Source organism: Podarcis bocagei (assembly GCF_964188305.1).
Source record: "Podarcis bocagei genome assembly, chromosome: 5".
NCBI classification, from domain to species: Eukaryota; Metazoa; Chordata; class Lepidosauria; order Squamata; family Lacertidae; genus Podarcis; species Podarcis bocagei.
The window spans coordinates 40,411,981-40,429,304 of NC_138129.1; the positions used below are offsets into that span (position 1 = coordinate 40,411,981).

General features: G+C 44.2%; 1 long non-coding RNA gene across 2 annotated transcripts in view; it reads left to right on the forward strand.

Annotated features, from left to right (window-relative positions):
- The window catches only part of LOC308587552, a 101,342-nt gene extending 87,676 nt beyond the window's left edge, over positions 1-13,666 (forward strand). Inside the window, exon 4 of one of the 2 annotated variants that reach the window (XR_014008441.1) lies at positions 13,580-13,666. This is a non-coding gene — a long non-coding RNA (uncharacterized lncRNA). Of the gene's footprint in view, positions 1-1,894; positions 2,065-13,579 lie in introns of those variants that run through there. The other variant, XR_014008442.1, reaches the window with a different exon arrangement.
- Positions 13,667-17,324: the final 3,658 nt, after the last annotated feature.

Below are 17,324 nucleotides of genomic sequence, written 5' to 3' on the forward strand. Positions count from 1 at the left end.
CTCTCAGGATTGTTTGCAAGGCCCAGGAGTGTAACTAGCAAGGATGCAGAAGGGTATTAATGAAAAGAGTTATGAGGGCCTGTGACACATAATGGTCACATTACTGGACTATTTTCCAGGCTGGGAATGAAGTGGACGTCTGTGTAACTGCAGCGAAACCTGGCATGCAGCTTCCTTGCTGTGTTAAGTTCAGTACCTAGCCAAGCTGGAAGCTGCACTGATTGGACTTACTGGCATTAACAATGTGATGATGGTCAATGAGTATTACTGAACTAAAGCAGCAATAATGATCCTGATCATGATGACGATCATGAGGCTTAATGTGCTCCAGGCATCAACAAATAGTGGTTGTCAACTGGCTTTTGGAGGCTTGTTACTAGGAATGGCTGATGGAGGAGAAATGTAGCTACGAGCTCCAGCATCAAGAAGAGAAGCTTGGCAAGGGATAAGAGAGAGGCATGGATGAATCAGTAGCCCCAGTCCATTGGGATTTGGCAGCCTGGAGCTCCGAGGGGATGAGACATGACTTTGGAAATGGATCTGTCTTTGGGTCTGTATGGAAAGTGGGAAAGATAGTATTCAAATTTATTAGAATAGCTGCATAATACATAAATCTTGTTCAGACCACAATCAATCATGAATGCATGGATGAAGTGGGGTTATGCCCACTGCCCCTGCCCACGGGCATCCATGGGTTTGGTGGAAAGCTGAACACAGCCAACATACAACACAAAGGTACATGTAGGTTCTGTATCTGGTGTCTTACTTTGGCAATGTGCATGATCTGATAGAAATTGCCTGCTTATATACAACTTGTACATGTGTAGGTTCTTTTTGCTCCTTTGAATGAGCATATGGAGTTCATAAAAAAATGAAGGTAAAGGGACCCCTGACCATTAGGTCCAGTTGTGGCTGATTCTGGGGTTGCGGCACTCATCTCGCTTTATTGGCCGAGGGAGCCGGTGTACAGATTCTGGGTCATGTGGCCAGCATGACTAAGCCGCTTCTGGTGAACCAGAGCAGTGCACGGAAACGCCATTTACCTTCCCACCGGAGCGGTACCTATTTATCTACTTGCACTTTGACGTGCTTTTGAACTGCTAGGTTGGCAGGAGCAGGGACCGAGCAATGGGAGCTCACCCCGTCACGGGGATTCGAACCGCCAACCTTCTGATCGGCAAGTCCTAGGCTCTGTGGTTTAACCCACAGCACTACCCGCATCCCCACGGAGTTCATAGCCATGGATAAAAGGCAGAATCCTGCTTCCCCCTTCTGCACATTTGGTGAATATGTGAACGTGGAAGGGGGTATAGGGTGCTGTTGTTCTGTGACAAAATGGTAACAAAATGCAATAAATAATTTGTTTCACTTATAGCTCAAATCTTAGCATCTAAGACCGAAGCCAGCTCAATACATATTGGCACCTTCTCCCTCATTCCACATGTAGATTAGTGGACTGGCGATGGGATGGTGTCCTCCACTGCATTGTACCTAAGACATCAGGCCAGGCCAGGTGGCATACATTGACCTGTCCTCCCACAGAAGAGAGTAGTCAGGGGGGCTTCAGTGGGGTAACCAAGGGGCCGCCTCCATTGATATTCCCTCTGCAGCAAAGTGTGACACTTGCCTTAATTTGCCCAAAGCTTGCCCTGTCCAACACCCCAGAGTTGATATGCTCTTCCTCAATATTATTATTATTATTACTATACCACTCTTCATCTGAGGATCACAAGGAAGTTTAAAATACAAAAACACAAAAATGCATAATGTTGTAACAAACAAAAGCAATACCCCACCTGGTTTTATCCATCCCAGAACTCAAGATTTGGCAGGCTAGAAATCTTATCATAGGTGATTTCACATTCATAGCTGGTATCCTTTTTGCTCCCCTCAGGTGACATTGATCTTTGAACTCTGATAAAGAGAGAACCTGAAAAAGAGAGAGAGAGATATCTGCATTAGCATGATGATGTATAGGAGATCTGACCATTTGTCCTGTAATATGACTGCATATTCTCTTTTGTATAATGTTTTAGTTTTCTCTTTATAGCATACTTTTGTTAATAAAAACAATCTCTGACATGTATCTTTAGTACCTTTCTGCACAATGGAAACCCATGCATTAAAAGATACAAACAAATGTCTTGTTACTGGCACAGCAAGGAGAACATGCCAAATGAAAATGTTCCATCTGCTAAACCGTTACCTCACTTTTAATTGTGGAGAACAAATAATGCAAATTAGAATTCACATTTGCAAAAAAATATCTGGCATAACATTCATCCTATTCTTTCAGTGTCTCAGAAAACACTATTTAGGATATTGCAGAAGTCTAGGATAATTCTATCCTTTTCCAGTGTATTCCGCCTTTGTCCTTTGGAGCCATTCTCAAGTAGCTTATGAAAGCAGGTTCAAAACAGCATATTATCTGAGCCTTCAATTTTTGGTATCTGAGCAGAAACTGTTGGCAATTGTGTTTTTGACAGTAACAAGACATCCTGTAACTCAAGAGTCTCAGGCATTCTGTTCTTCTGTCACTGAACTGAATGAAAACATATTTAAATGGGGGTGGGTGGGATCCCTGTTAATTTTTTCCTTCATTCAAATGGCAGGGTGCGGGGGAAGAGAAGAAAATCTCACATTTGCCAGGATCTTAGAGGGGAATGACAACAAACTGGTGAGGCAAAGAAAGATCATCTTCCATCTTCCAAGGATTAATCTAGAAAGAGCAAAATGAATGTGAAATAGCTTAAAGCCATTTTTGCAAAAGAAGGGGCAGAAGAATTATAAAGTAAAGGCTCCCCTCATTTTTTTTTCTCTATTTTGCATGCACAGATTTTCCTGTTTGATGTTTCAATTCACTATTGAAGGTAATAACTGAGTAGAACTAATAATTTTGATATAATTGCCTGTGATTCTCCTATAGCAGTGATTAAGGTTAAATTATTATTAGCTCCCTTGAATGTTGCTTCAAAGTGGCGCAATGCCTGTGAGCACAGTTTTCCATTGTAGGCCTGCCTGGTACACCAAGGAAGCTATAGATGGTGCTGTTTTCTTTTCCTGTGATTTCCAGCGAAGCCTTCAAGAAATCCTAACCAGGCACCCAGCTGGTTTCTTGGACAATATCCAAAATGGCTTTGTGTAAGAGAGAAGGGTCACTTGATTCACTGGAAAATATATCAAGATAGGGAAATATTATGTTTTCCCTTGTGAAGTACAGTACAAACATTTGCCTTATTGCCTAACCATTGTGGTGATAATGGTGACACCACTGAACTCTGTCACAGCATTGATGTGCATGCAGGTTGTGATTTGCCACGAAGTAGAAAAATGTTCAAAGTGAGAGGTGATCCAGATAGTTGTGAGCTTTGATTTTGACATGTTCTTCTCCTTGTCCTTCTCCTTCTCCTTGTCCTTCTCCTTGTCCTTCTCCTTCTCCTTCTCCTCCTTCTCCTTCTCCTTCTCCATCTCCTCCTTCTCCTCCTTCTCCTTCTCCTTCTTTGGCCATCACTTGTAGCTGAGTAAGATTGTCTTCCATGAAAATGGTCTTAACAGTGAGTCCATAAGTGACTGTGGAGGCCAATTTTGAATCCACCCATCCTTCCACAGTGGGGACATAGGTTTCTGGGAGGGAGTTGATCACAGTGAGGGTTTTCCAAACATGCCTTCCTCTTAGCTTGTGAGCCAGTGTGGTGTAGTGGTTAAGAGCGGTAGTCACGTAATCTGGGAAACCGGGTTCGTGTCTCCGCTCCTCCACATGCAGCTGCTGGGTGACCTTGGGCCAGTCACACTTCTGTGAAGTCTCTCAGCCCCACTCACCTAACAGAGTGTTTGTTGTGGGGGAGGAAGGGAAAGGAGAATGTTAGCCGCTTTGAGACTCCTGAAGGGGAGTGAAAGGCGGGATATCAAATCCAAACTCTTCTTCTTCTTCTTCTCCTTTTTGCCCTGAGTTTGTGCTTCTTCAAAGTCCATGACACCTTTGGTAAAGGCTGTTCTCCAGTTGGAGCACTCTCAGGCCAGTGTTTCCCAGTTATCAGTGCTTATACTACATTTTTTCAGATTTAATTTGAGAGCGTCTTTAAACCTCTTTTGTTGTTGCTTTTTGGAAGTAGAGTAGTTGCTTTGGGAGACAATAATCAGGCATCCAAACAACATGACCAGTTCAATGAAGTTGATGTTGAAGGTCATGCACAAAGTTCCCACATTGCTGGCTGTCGCATCTCAGCAACTGTCAAGCTCCAGACAGTGTGGCAGTGTTCCAAAAAATGGCAGGGGCTGAGCTCTGGAACAGCAAATATAATCAGAGGGAGTACTTACCACTCAACATTCTCAATTTGAGTGGGACATCCTGGAATTACAGAAACCATCACGACTTCTGAGTGGTTCCTGGAATATCCCATTTTTTTGCTCCAGCACTCTGGCAAGTCACCTGGATGATGCCAGAGTGCCAGACCAAAAGACACTCAGTTTTTGGGTCTCTCACTCTCACACAAGTCACCTTACTTCAGCGAGGACTCAGGACCAAAAATGAGCATCCTGATTTTGATCAGCGGGATGTTGGTGGGTATAGGAGTAGGTGCACTACAAGAGATGCTTATAAGAGTTCATGAAGAGAGACAACAATGATGTAATTTATGCTCTGCTCAGTGGCCACCACCTCCTCTGCCACCATGGTGGCCAAGATGCAGCTGAAAAAGCTGGAGCAGCTACTGGTGGGTAAACTGCAGTGTAGCATGGAGACCCTGCTGGGCTTCTGGTCAGCCTCTACACCAAGTGTAGCCACAAGTCACCACTCCAGAGGGACAGGCTCATCTTGGACTTCATTAAATGGAATAGACCTCCTGATTATTGAGAGTGATGTAGGCAAGTTCCTCATCAGTGGCACCTGGGCAGGCTACCCAGAGTAATCATCCGCCATCGCCCACTACCCAAGGACCCCAGCCAGTACAACTTCTGGCTGAGCTGCCTTAACAACGGGCATTGTGTGTATTTTATATACACATGTATCAGCATGGTCAAGCAGTCAGAAATTCTCAAATTCATGCAGTTGTATATTTGCCTACACATAAAAATGCATGTACATAGAGGTATAGTAACATAGGGAGAAGTATTGGAACTAAGGGGACACCCATGCTTAATAAAAACCAGATACAAACACAGATGGGCATGATGTGTGTAAGGGATTCTCACACAGCTTTTCTCCTGATTCAGCTCACAAAATGAGCTCAATGACAAACAGAGGAATGGGTGCACTGGCAAACAGAGCCGTAACTAGGTGATCTTGTGCCCCGGCAGAACTGTCCAGATTGTACCCCCTAGCCATGGACAAATTAGCTGTTTTTTCCACCTCTCCTCCAACACCCCCCACCCACCCTTTCAATTCACCCTCTATTTAAAACCATATCTTATGAGGCGATAATCAATATTTATATTTATGGACATATTTTGCAGGGGGGAAATCACCTGCACTCCTGGTGGGGGCCCACACCACCCCCTAGCTACAGTCCTGCTGGCAAATCGGAATGTCCAGCTGCTATGACTTCATTGTTTAATCTCCACACACACACACCACTTTTGAGATCATGAAAGCTTCTTAGAAGAATATAGCAGGTGACTTGACTCATACGTTTCCCGTAATTTAATTACCGTAGCTTGTGAATGGCCACCATGGCTTGCAGGACTTCTCTCCAATCTTAAATGTCCTTTTTATGTCATGGAATTAATCTGGGAACATTATTGTCTAGAGCACGAATATTTTTTTTGGTTCTATCCCTAATATGTCATGCTATCATCAGAACTTTTAATGCGACTCACTGGCCAGATAGAGTTTCCTTTATTCTGCAGTTTGATCACTTCACCTTGCACTCCTGTGGCTAGATTGCTTTATCACGTACAGACCATGGAGTTGGGAGTCAGAGGAGAAGGAGAGGTGGTTCTTTCCCATTCTGGCCTGTGTGCTTGTGAACTCTTTCTTTGATCAACAATGCCACTTAAGAACACAGAGAATATGCATCTTGTTTAGCCATTTGCCTCTCCAGGCCTGCAGATCCTTCTGATGTACAGTTTCCTCTTCTTCACACACACACACACACACACACACACACACACACACTGTGATAACATGGTTTATCACTCCCACCCTGCCCCCTTGTGCTATCCTAGCTATGTACAGGCAAGCTTTTGACAGAGCAAAATGTATTGGCATTTGCACCTGAGGCTGCTTCACAAAGAATGCCCACCCCAAAATATGGATATACATTTTTATAGAGAGAAAATGTGTGTTTATTCTTACTTGTGAAGTGCAACTTGAACGTTTGCTTTGTAATAATAATAATAATAATAATTTATTATTTATACCCCGCCCATCTGGCTGGGCCTCCCCAGCCACTCTGGGCGGCTTCCATAAAAACCAAAAATACAGTAAAATGTCACACGTTAAAAACTTCCCTGAACAGGGCTGCCTTAAGATGTCTCCTGAATGTCAGGTAGTTGTTTATCGCTTTGACATCTGCTGGAAGGGCGTTCCACAGGGCGGGCGCCACTACCAAGAAGGCCCTCTGCCTGGTTCCCTGTAGCTTTGCTTCTCGCAGTGAGGGAACCGCCAGAAGGCCCTCGGCGCTGGACCTCAGCGTCCGGGCAGACTGATGGGGGTGGAGACGCTCCTTCAGGTATACTGGACCGAGGCCGTTTAGGGCTTTAAAGGTCAGCACCAACACTTTGAATTGTGCTCGGAAACGTACTGGGAGCCAATGCAGGTCTTTCAAGACCGGTGTTATATGGTCTCGGCGGCCGCTCCCAGTCACCAGTCTAGCTGCCGCATTCTGGATTAGTTGTAGTTTCCGCGTCACCTTCAAAGGTAGCCCCACGTAGAGCGCATTGCAGTAGTCCAAGCGGGAGATAACCAGAGCATGCACCACTCTGGCGAGACAGTCCGCAGGCAGATAGGGTCTCAGCCTACGTACCAGATGGAGCTGGTAAACAGCTGCCCTGGACACAGATTTGACCTGTGCCTCCATGGACAGCTGTGAGTCCAAAATGACTCCCAGGCTGCGCACCTGGTCCTTCAGGGGCACAGTTACCCCATTCAGGACCAGGGAATCCCCCACACCTGCCCGCCTCCTGTCCCCCAAAAACAGTACTTCTGTCTTGTCAGGATTCAACCTCAATCTGTTAGCCGCCATCCATCCTCCAACCGCCTCCAGACACTCACACAGGACCTTCACCGCCTTCACTGGTTCTGATTTAAAAGAGAGGTAGAGCTGGTTTGCTTTGCTTTATCCCAATAAGTTACATATTTTGGCTTCCCAATCTGTGTCCACAGGATTCCCATCCCTGCCCTAGGAGAACTTTGCTTTCTTGGCCATTGTCATACATAGCAGACTAGAAATCTTGTGAGAAATGATATTCTGGGACAATAAACACCTGGGCATAATGACACTAGAGGAAATGAAGTGGTTGGTAAGGCTTCAGGAAAGGACCTGCTGTGGTTCCACTCCACAGCTTCTCTTCTATGCCCAGAGTTAAGCTGTGGCAGGAGCATTAGCAGCAGCAGATGGTGCTGTGGTGGTGTTCACCTGACCTCCCAACAGCAAAGTCACTGCAGCTTACCAAAGAGATGAAGGGGTGAATTGGGGGCACAGTGTAAATGCACCAGCAGAGTCAAACTGGCATTTCTGCTGGTGCATTTGCACCACACCAACCTCCCCACTTCCACAACACTCCCCCTCTCCCTCTCAGTGAACAGCAGCAGCTGTTATCAGGAGGTCAGGTGGACACTGTTACCCCACCACATTGTCCACTACTCAGTAATTAGTCAAAAATATGAACCTTGCAATTCTTATCACAAAGATCACAGGGAAAATTATATGTCCAGATGCCCAAGTGTTCCTTTTTAACACTTGCTTTTACAAGCAGAACCAACGTGTAAGGTGTATATAGCGTAACTATATCCTCATACCCTGCAGCATTTTCCCTCTTATTTGCTCCATACTGTTCTTCTGAGTTGCGTTTATTTTTTTACGGAGCCAGTAGAGCCTTGGACACATAATTACAATGGTTCCATTTCAGAATAATGGAGCTGGATTCACCTGCTTTTTATTTGTTTGAATCGACTGGACGGCTTGACAAAATTTGAGTGTTGAAACAAGAGAGATCTGTTTGAGGATGTACTGCCCTGGTTCTTTTCAGTAAATGCTTTTACTGATTCTGTGTATACCACAATACAGATGTAACCCCAAACCTCCAAACTACTTGGTGATAAAAAGGTATCCACGTGTGTGAGAGAAAGAGAACTGGGAATATAAGGGAAGACAACAGGTGCAAAGTTTAGATCTTACAGGCACAATTTGGAGATTGCATTCAATTGCTCCAAAAAGCAGGCAAAGAGTACACCATGCGAATTACGCAATTTGTCTGTGCTGCTGCCATTTTTTAAAAAGCTGTCTATGGGGTGTAGAGAAAATAGCTCTGGGCCATTAGGCTTGTTTGACCCCAGATGTCACTGCAAAGTGTTCAGATCTGGGATTTTGAATTTCTCATGCATATGTATTTTACTGGATCTGCAACAGAGATACTTCTTTTTCTGTCACTGGTGATGGGATGAGGAGCGGGATTGCAACCCAGGATCAGGCCTCTCAATAAACAAATGTTTAACCTTATTCTCTCCAGAGATGAGAAATCGCCTCAGGCAAGCAAACAATCGCCCCTTCCAGTACACAGCAGGCAGAGGAGTGTGTGAAAGAGAGCCAAAAGTATTTTGCTTTTCTCGCTCACTCATTTGCGTCTTGTTTTATTTATTTTAAACATTTGCATCCTGCCTTTCCACTATTGAGCCCTCAAGGTGGCTCACACAACATCAAAAGCTATGTTAGAAGAAACCAAAAGCTCTCCTGGAGATTTCAAAAATCCAATCAATATCAGCTAAAATAAAAAAGCACTCTATAACACCCTCCCACACCTCCTTCCCACCAAACAGCTGATCGGCACAATTGCTCATACTTGACAGAGCTATACACAGAGAGACCTGCATGCACATTTGTATCAGAACTGCAGAAGCCTAACCACTCTCCCTCTTTATTTCCCAACTGTACGTGCATGAACAACAAGCAATAAATATTGGCACCGAATGAGTGCCAATTTGTACCGAAAAGTGTTTTGAGTACTAATGCTTTCTCTGGGGGTGGGTGATGGTCACCTCAAATTATATAAATCTTCTCTGTTTGGGGTAAAAGCATGTTCATGTTCAGATTGAAGACGAGTGCCAAATAGCCTTGAAACCTGATTAGGCAAGCTGCAGTATTCATTGCTTTGCATACAAGCAATCCCTGTTTAATATTGCAGCCCACCTGAGCTGTTTTCTTCCTGCCTGCATTCTAGCTCATAACATCCAGCAGGCTGTGAAATAGGCTGCCAAGCTGCCTTCTCGGAAGCCCAGGCTAGATCAACCACATTTCTGTGAGCCCAAGGAAGAGGTGGAAGGAACCATTTGCAATCAATATATAACAGACAGGATGTAGGATGCAGACAGTCATGCAAAAAGGGAAATATTGGAGATGCTCTATCTTACTGCAGAAGAAAAACATGCATTAGTGGTATATAGATATAGATTGTACGTAACTATAGAAGGTTTTTCAGTGGAGGTCTAGAATAGAGTACATGTCATTAAAAGATGGAGATGTTCTTTCACTGCAGGGAGCATTTTGGAGACACCTTTATCCTGCTTGGCTCAAAGCTCTTTTTCTTGGGTTCTGGTTTCGGCAGGGCCAGATTTAGGTTTGATGAGGCCCTAAGCTACTGAAGGCCCTAAGCTACTGGCACCCTTTATATGTCCCGCTGTCCTTTGTCAACAACAAATTGTCACTGTTTTTTGTTTTGGATATATACTATATGGTAATTTATGGACCTAATACTGTAGGTATCTAAAGCCATTTGCACATAACAAAATATGTATTTTATCAAAGTAATTGTTGAAAAACTTTCCTTTATTTTTTGGGGGCCCCCAAGAGAGTGTGGCCCTAAGCTATAGCTTGTTTAGCTTATATGTAAATTCGACACTGGGTTTTAGTCCTCCAGACCTGCTTAGTTTTGCTGCACCTCAAACATGCTCCTCATAAATGGTCCTCAACCCAGTTTTGGTTTATAGGTGATGGGAATAAAACTGCCTGAGGCCCCTTTGGCTCTTCTAAACAACACCTCATTGTGTTACAGTGTGTTTGGAATGGCAGGCTGTGTGCCTTAGTGTTCATGTGCACACATTTACATGCAAGTGCAATGCCTTATTGTTCACATGTGTGCATTTATTATTTGTTAATTGCCTTCCACACACATGCCTCAGAACAATGTAAAAAATTCATTAGCACTTAAAACGAAAAAGGTTAACAGCAACATCAGATAAATGGATTTGCATACATGTGCAGTACCACCTGGTGGCTTCTGCTTCTCTCTAGGTCTTTACAGAACTCTTAGCTACAAGGGACAGGTGAGCACATGTGCACTGTCTCTCATAACACGGAGCCAGAACATATGTCGGAGGATTTCTTCAGTTCTTTTGCATCTCTTTTGCATGGTCTTTGTTGGTGACACTTCTATAGCCTTTGACTTTGGCCCGAAAAACATAGCAATGGAGACTTCATATCTACATGTTAGAGAATCGCTGGTCTGTTTTTTAAAGCATGGCTTTCCAAAGGAATCATAATTATTTCATGCTATTTCCCCACATTTTTAGCACCAAGAGAGAGCAGATATTTATACACTTCTTCTGCTGTTTTATGCACTTCCTCCTATTTCATTGAAGTCACTTCAATTTGCATCCTGAACATATTGGCAACAGAACAGCAAAGCAAACAGAGACAAACAAGACAAATATTAAACACAATTTAGACTTAATAGCACAGTTTTTACATTTAGGGTAATGTTTATGAGCTATACAAGAAATACAGTGAAAGGATGGGAAATTTGTGCACCATTCAAATAAGCATGGGAGCTTTGTATAGCATAAAAGATTCAATTTGCAAACAAAAGGACTGCATTTGCATCTATATACTTAAGCTCTTCTGAGGAGCAAAATTAGAAAAAGAGTCTGGCTGTTTTACTTCATTTTTCACCCTCTTCTCTTCCAAGCAACCTTTCATGGCCAGGAAATGAGGCTGGAAATTAATGAATGGGATCCACGCAATAGCTGCTTAACAGTTTAGCTTAACATGTGGAAAGCTCAATGTTACCACAATCACCAAACTACCACCAGTCTTGGGTCTATTCAGAAGTGGTGGGGTGAGTAGTTTGCTAGCAACATGACCAGATACTCAAATATTTCAGATAACTGCCACACACACATACCAGTAGTAAGCTTTCAAGTGGCTAACAGGCAATTTGACCACCCTGCAATTTTGAGCCTAACAGGAAGAAACAGAAACCTGCTCCTTTAAAAAATGGGACAAGTATGAAGATGTTGATCATGGGTAGGCAAACTAAGGCCCAGGGGCCGGATCCGGCCCAATCGCCTTCTAAATCCGGCCCGCGGACGGTCTGGGAATCAGCATGTTTTTACTCGAGTAGAATGTGTCCTTTTATTTAAAATGCATCTCTGAGTTATTTGTGAGGCATAGGAATTCGTTCATTTCTCCCCAAAAAAAATATAGTCCGGCCCCCCACAAGGTCTGAGGGACAGTGGACCGGCCCCCTGCTGAAAAGGTTTGCTGAACCCTGATGTTGCTGCTGGATCCAGGCTTTCCCTTCTGTTAGAAGAAGAGACAGGGGCTCACTTGGGAGAGTGAGACTCCTAACACCACTTTAGATCCCATTCAGTGTATGGATAGTGCTCCTTTTTATTGCTGCAGGCATGCAACCTACCACTGGAGGGAGTCTAATGCACCTTTACAGCAGAACTCACATCTTCCCCAAGACTGTGTCAAGAAAACTAGAGGCTCTGTGTTCATTGTCGTGGCAAAAATAAAAGCAGCTTCTTTATTCATGTTTATGCCATGGCTTATTCCATATCCACCAAAATAACAGAACGGATCTGAGTAGCACAGAATCACCTGGGCAGGGCACTTCCCACGTAGTTAGCGGCAAGAGTTGACCTGAATGTCAAAACTGCAGCCGTTGGCACCTGCTCTCTGCTACAAGCATATTCAAGAATTGTGGGCTGTTAGGAGGAGGCCATCAAAGAGAGAACTGCCTATTGCGCTTTCCCTCGGGCTTGGTTGGCTAAAAACCTCAGCTGCTCCTGCACATATGGCTCGCCTTTTGTCATAATTTGTGTTCTTTGTGCTTTCCGAGATGAGAGATTTATTTACATCAGTCAAATCTCTCGAGTTCTGGGAGGCATTTTTTGTTTGCTTCCTCGGCTCGGCGATGCATCTGGAATCAGGTTCCTGCAAAGTTAGCTGGCCTTTGTTTAGTGCCGTATTAATATCACTTTTGACATTTGCAATGAGGCAGCACCGTCTACTCCCAATCACTTGAAATTACTATGATCATTACAAGGACAGACATTCACAAGTGCTCAGCTCTCCTCTGGCACTTAAGTGCCCCACAAGGTCACTGGCGGCTTCAGAAACCCTTCCTGTTGCACAGGGTCTCTCTGTCAATGCTGCCACGTTCCCTTTGGTCTGGCTGGAAGGGATGCAGGTCGGCTCCATCAGCAGAGATTGCATGGGATTATTTCAGTCTGACCTGCTGCCTTGCCACCTACAGTAAGTGTGAATGCACCCTATAACTCTGCCTGGAAACAATAAGCAGGTTGCAAGTGTGGAGAATGTAGCACGCTGTCAGAGAGACATGCTGCTTACTCAGCAAGCTGCTGAATGCCCCACCAGCTTGAACTTCTTCAGGGCCTAAAGTAGTAACCCCTGTACAAGCACATTACATTAACCTAATCTCATTTAGAAAAGGCCACTCCACGGGGCACAGGCTGACTCTAGAGTGGTCATCTGACCCACTTTTGAGGGGGAGTAGGCTTGCTGCATTTCTGAAATGTACGTCTGCTGTCTGAACCTGTTGTCTCTCACCTTACATTAAGAGTTTAAGCTTAATGGAACAAAGCAACCTTTTTATTTTTATTGTCTTCTTTGGGTGTGATTTGGCTGTGATTTGACACGTAGAGAAAAAAACTCTGCCCCCCCCAAAAAAACCCCAGATTTTGGAATGCAACTGTATAGAGTCCCAGGGTTTTAGATTAAAAGCAGGAGTGTGACATGAGTATGTAAGGAAAGCCCAAAGTGTTGACTCCACAAGGACAATTGCTTAAACCCCCTTAAAATGGCTTCTTCCCAGGACTGCGCTCCAGGATTTTGGAATTCCTTGGGCAATAGACCAATCCTTGGGCAAGATGTCAATCATTAATTTCCCTTAAGGGAAGCTCAGAGTGATCTGGGTGGGTTCCTCCATCGTTGTCCTCCCCCAGAGGACTCTGGGAAAATCGAGCCCTTCAATTTGCTCTGGGTGTCTGATGAAGCCAGAAGCAGGACCCAGCACTTGCCTGACCCTGTTGAACTCTAGTGCTGCCCATGTCTCATTCCATCAGCCTATATGCGTGCATGCATGTGTACATAATTTGCCCTGCCTTCCTTCCTCCTCACAGACACTGTTTTCTATCCAGTGAAGATCTCCTTTGTTCCTTGCTGCTGCTGCACCTTATCTCATCCCACTCTTCCCCTTAGAAGAGTACAGAGCAAGTTGCATACAGGTAAGAGGACTTCGCCACCAAATAACATCTATATAAGAAAATATTGCCCTTATACATTTCTGAATAGAACATAAATACCTGTTCCACTTCAGGCGACTGACTAACATTTGCTGCTTTAGCTATCACCTGAAGGCCAGCTAACATTTGACATGATGTAGCCAGTATACACCAGTGTTTACAGCACTGGAGTACCATATTGCTTAAGTTACAAACTCATTGGATAGCCGTAGGCAAGCCACTAATTCTGTCAGACTCCATATGGGGATAATGATAATGATGGTGGCCTGACATATAGCCTTTGTTAGAATTACTGCAGTAATGTATAGCAGAGTTGGGGACCCTCAGGCCTGCAGACCAAGTGCAGCCCTCCTTCCAGGCCTCTCCACCTGTCCCTTGGGATTCTCCACAGACCACACAACCTCCCAAGCCACACTCCTTACCAGATCTGCTTGGACTGTTTTTGCCTGGCTGGAATATGTCCTTGAACTCTGATAATGTTTCTTGCTTGCCTAGGCAGAGGATAGGGTAGGGTGTGGTTGTGAAGGAACTACAGTCATACCTCGGGTTACGAATGCTGCAAGTTGTGCATTTTCAGGTTGCGGACCGCACTGGACCAGGAAGTACCAGAATAGGTTACTTCCAGGTTTCGGTGCTTGCGCATGCGCAGAAGCGCAAAATGGTGTCATGCGCATGTGCAGAAATGCCAAATTGCATCACGCGCGTGCACAGACATGGCGCTTCAGTCTGCAAATGCTGCGGGTTGTGAATGTGCCTCCCGCACGGATCACATTGACAACCCAAGGTATGACTGTACTGAAAAAAAAGGTAAAATTTATATCCCTTGCTCCACCCACTTCTGCCTCTGGCCTCCCCCACCACTGGCCTGTGGCTCCTGAGCAGCTTCACAGAATAGAATGTTGGCCTCAAACTTCAACATTATCCCCCCCCCCCCCATATATAGGAAGGAAAGTTCTTAGCACATTCCAAATGTGCTATATAAATAGGTGGTGGTGATGATGATAAAATAATATTATCATCAGGAGGGAGACTCCTTGAAGAACTAAATTCAATAAAATTGTGATGGGGAAATTCAAGTCTCCAAGCAGTCGGTAGTATCAGTTATAGGCGTGCACCAAGTAGCCACAGTAGCATATTGGTATTCGAGGGAGTGCCTTAAAAATCACTTTGCTTATCACTGCCAAACCTTTGATAATGATATCAGCACTGTCCTATCTGATTCACATTGCCTTTCTTCACAAGGGAGACATCTCCTTTAGTGCCTCATAGCTAGTCATGCTGAGGAATTTTCCACACTTGGCCTAGTTTTAGAAATATAGTGGTATTCATGGTGGATGGGAAAACAATATTGCACTTAAGGCAGAGGGCATCTGTTCAGAGGTGATACCAAAAGGTCATGAAGGTTGAAATGGGAATGTAACTTGATGTAGGGTAGCGTGACTGGTTCCACCACACTGGGCACCAAGCCAGGGGTGCTGCAGGGCATTGCCAACTAAAACATAGTGAACTGAGCAGAACAGAAGGAAAGAGGAGGGAAGACACCGAATTTTGGGCTCACACAGGATGCCACTGAAATTTGAAAGACCAAAGTCCACCCCTGAACCTTCGCACACTCTGAAAACTTGTGCATGGGTTGCAAAGCTTCACAAATGTGTACACAAACTGCATAAGAAAGCCTAAAAGGTGCTTTGACTGTCACTTGTGAAAATGTCCTGAATGGTGACTGTCTTGGCCTCGGGAAGCAGCAGATTCATAGACTTGAAAGGCCTACCATCGGCACTAGTGAGCATACAGACTGTCAGAATGTCTGCACAGCCTAACTCTCCTGTGAGTGGTGAGTCTTGGATGTCCAATGGAGAGGAGGAGGAAGACCTTTCCCAGTTTCGTGGTACAGTCATACCTCGAGTTACAGACACTTCAGGTTGTGTTTTTTCGGGTTATGGACCGCCAAAACCCAGAAGTTACTTCCAGGTTTCGGCAGTCGCACATGCACAGAAGCGCTAAATCACACTTTGCGCATGTGCAGAAGCGCTGAATCGCAACCCGTGTGTGCGCAGACACACAGCTGCAGGTTGCAAACACTGCGGGTTGCAAACGTTCATCCTGCACGGATCACGTTTGCAACCCAAGCATCCACTGTATTGCAATGTCTCTGCACTACCACACTGAACAACTTCCAGAGGGGTAACTGTTAGTCTGTTGTAGCAAAAAGGTAAGAAATGGTGACAGTCTCAAGGTCACCAGTGGGCTTCATGGCTGAGTAGAGATTAGAACCTGGTCTCTCCCAGACACAGTACAACATTATTGCCTCTATACTATGCTGGGTACGCATACAGCTATAGAGGAAAATGTAAAACAGTGAAACCAAGTGTATTTGCTGTATTTGCATTTCATAGCCATTTGACACCACTGGTAAGTGTGTACATGTGTGGATAAAACTCAATCCTAGTCCATGAAATCTTATGCCATAATAAATCTGATGATGTTTAAGGTGTCACTAGAGTGCTTAAACCGAACAGTCATACCTTTGTACGCCATACCTGATAGCACCACTTAAGAACCTTGAGAAATGCCTTGTTGGAGCAGACCCAAAATTCATCCAGACTTATCCTCCATTGATAGACTTATCCTCCATTAATTTGTCTAATCTCTCTAAAAAGCCAACTAAACTAATGACTAGGACCGTGTTGTGGTAATGAATTCTGTAAGTTAATTATGTGTTGAGAGGGAAGAGATACTTCCTTTTGTTTGTGGTTAACCTATTGGAAATCAGTTTTGGTGGATGACCCTGTAGAAAAGTGATACACAAACTGGGAGAAAATTTGGCTAGGATTTTTTTAAAAGAAAAGAAAAGAAAATACAGTTGTGCTGCACAATGTCCTCACTGAAATGCAATTGGAAGGGAAGTCTTCTAATAATGAAGTGCCTCTTTTTTGTCAAAATTGTCTTTAACTTTTTCAAGGATAAGAGATTTTTTTGGCTGATTTTCTACCTAGTTTAAGGTGAGTCACTTAAAAGGTTTTATTTTGGAGGGGGGCAGAATGCAGCCTTTCCTCAAAATAAAAATGTCAAGAAATCATGTTTCATAGGAAATAAAGGAGGCAACCCTACTCTCACATACAAGTGAGGGCTATCGAACTGAATGGGGCTTATTTCTGATGTATAGGATAGCAACTCAGCAAGGAGTATAGCTCACCAGATCATAAGTGGTTTTAGAACCATTAACTTGTAATCACCTGCTCAAATGCAGCTTATGTTGGTAGCAACTAAAAGTTTTTACTGTGGACTGATAATTTAGTGGTTGTGTGTGATAGCTTGAGGACATCGTTTTAAATCTTTATTGAAGCAAGTCCTGTCTTGACTGCATCTCATAACTGATTCATGCATCCCATGTTGGAGTTATTTTTTTCAACCAGGTTGGTTTTCTAAAAAGAAACATTTGAAAGTGCTGGTTGTAAGAGTGACAGATGAGTAGGTTCACCACATAGCCAAATCATTGTCATGCCTTGGGGAAATAGGGCAAGAGCCACAGAGATGTCGGGCTAAGCATACAAAGCACTTATTTGAGAGGTTGCATATGCTCCTGCTGGGTGTGTACATCTGCATGCGGCAGAGGCTTACT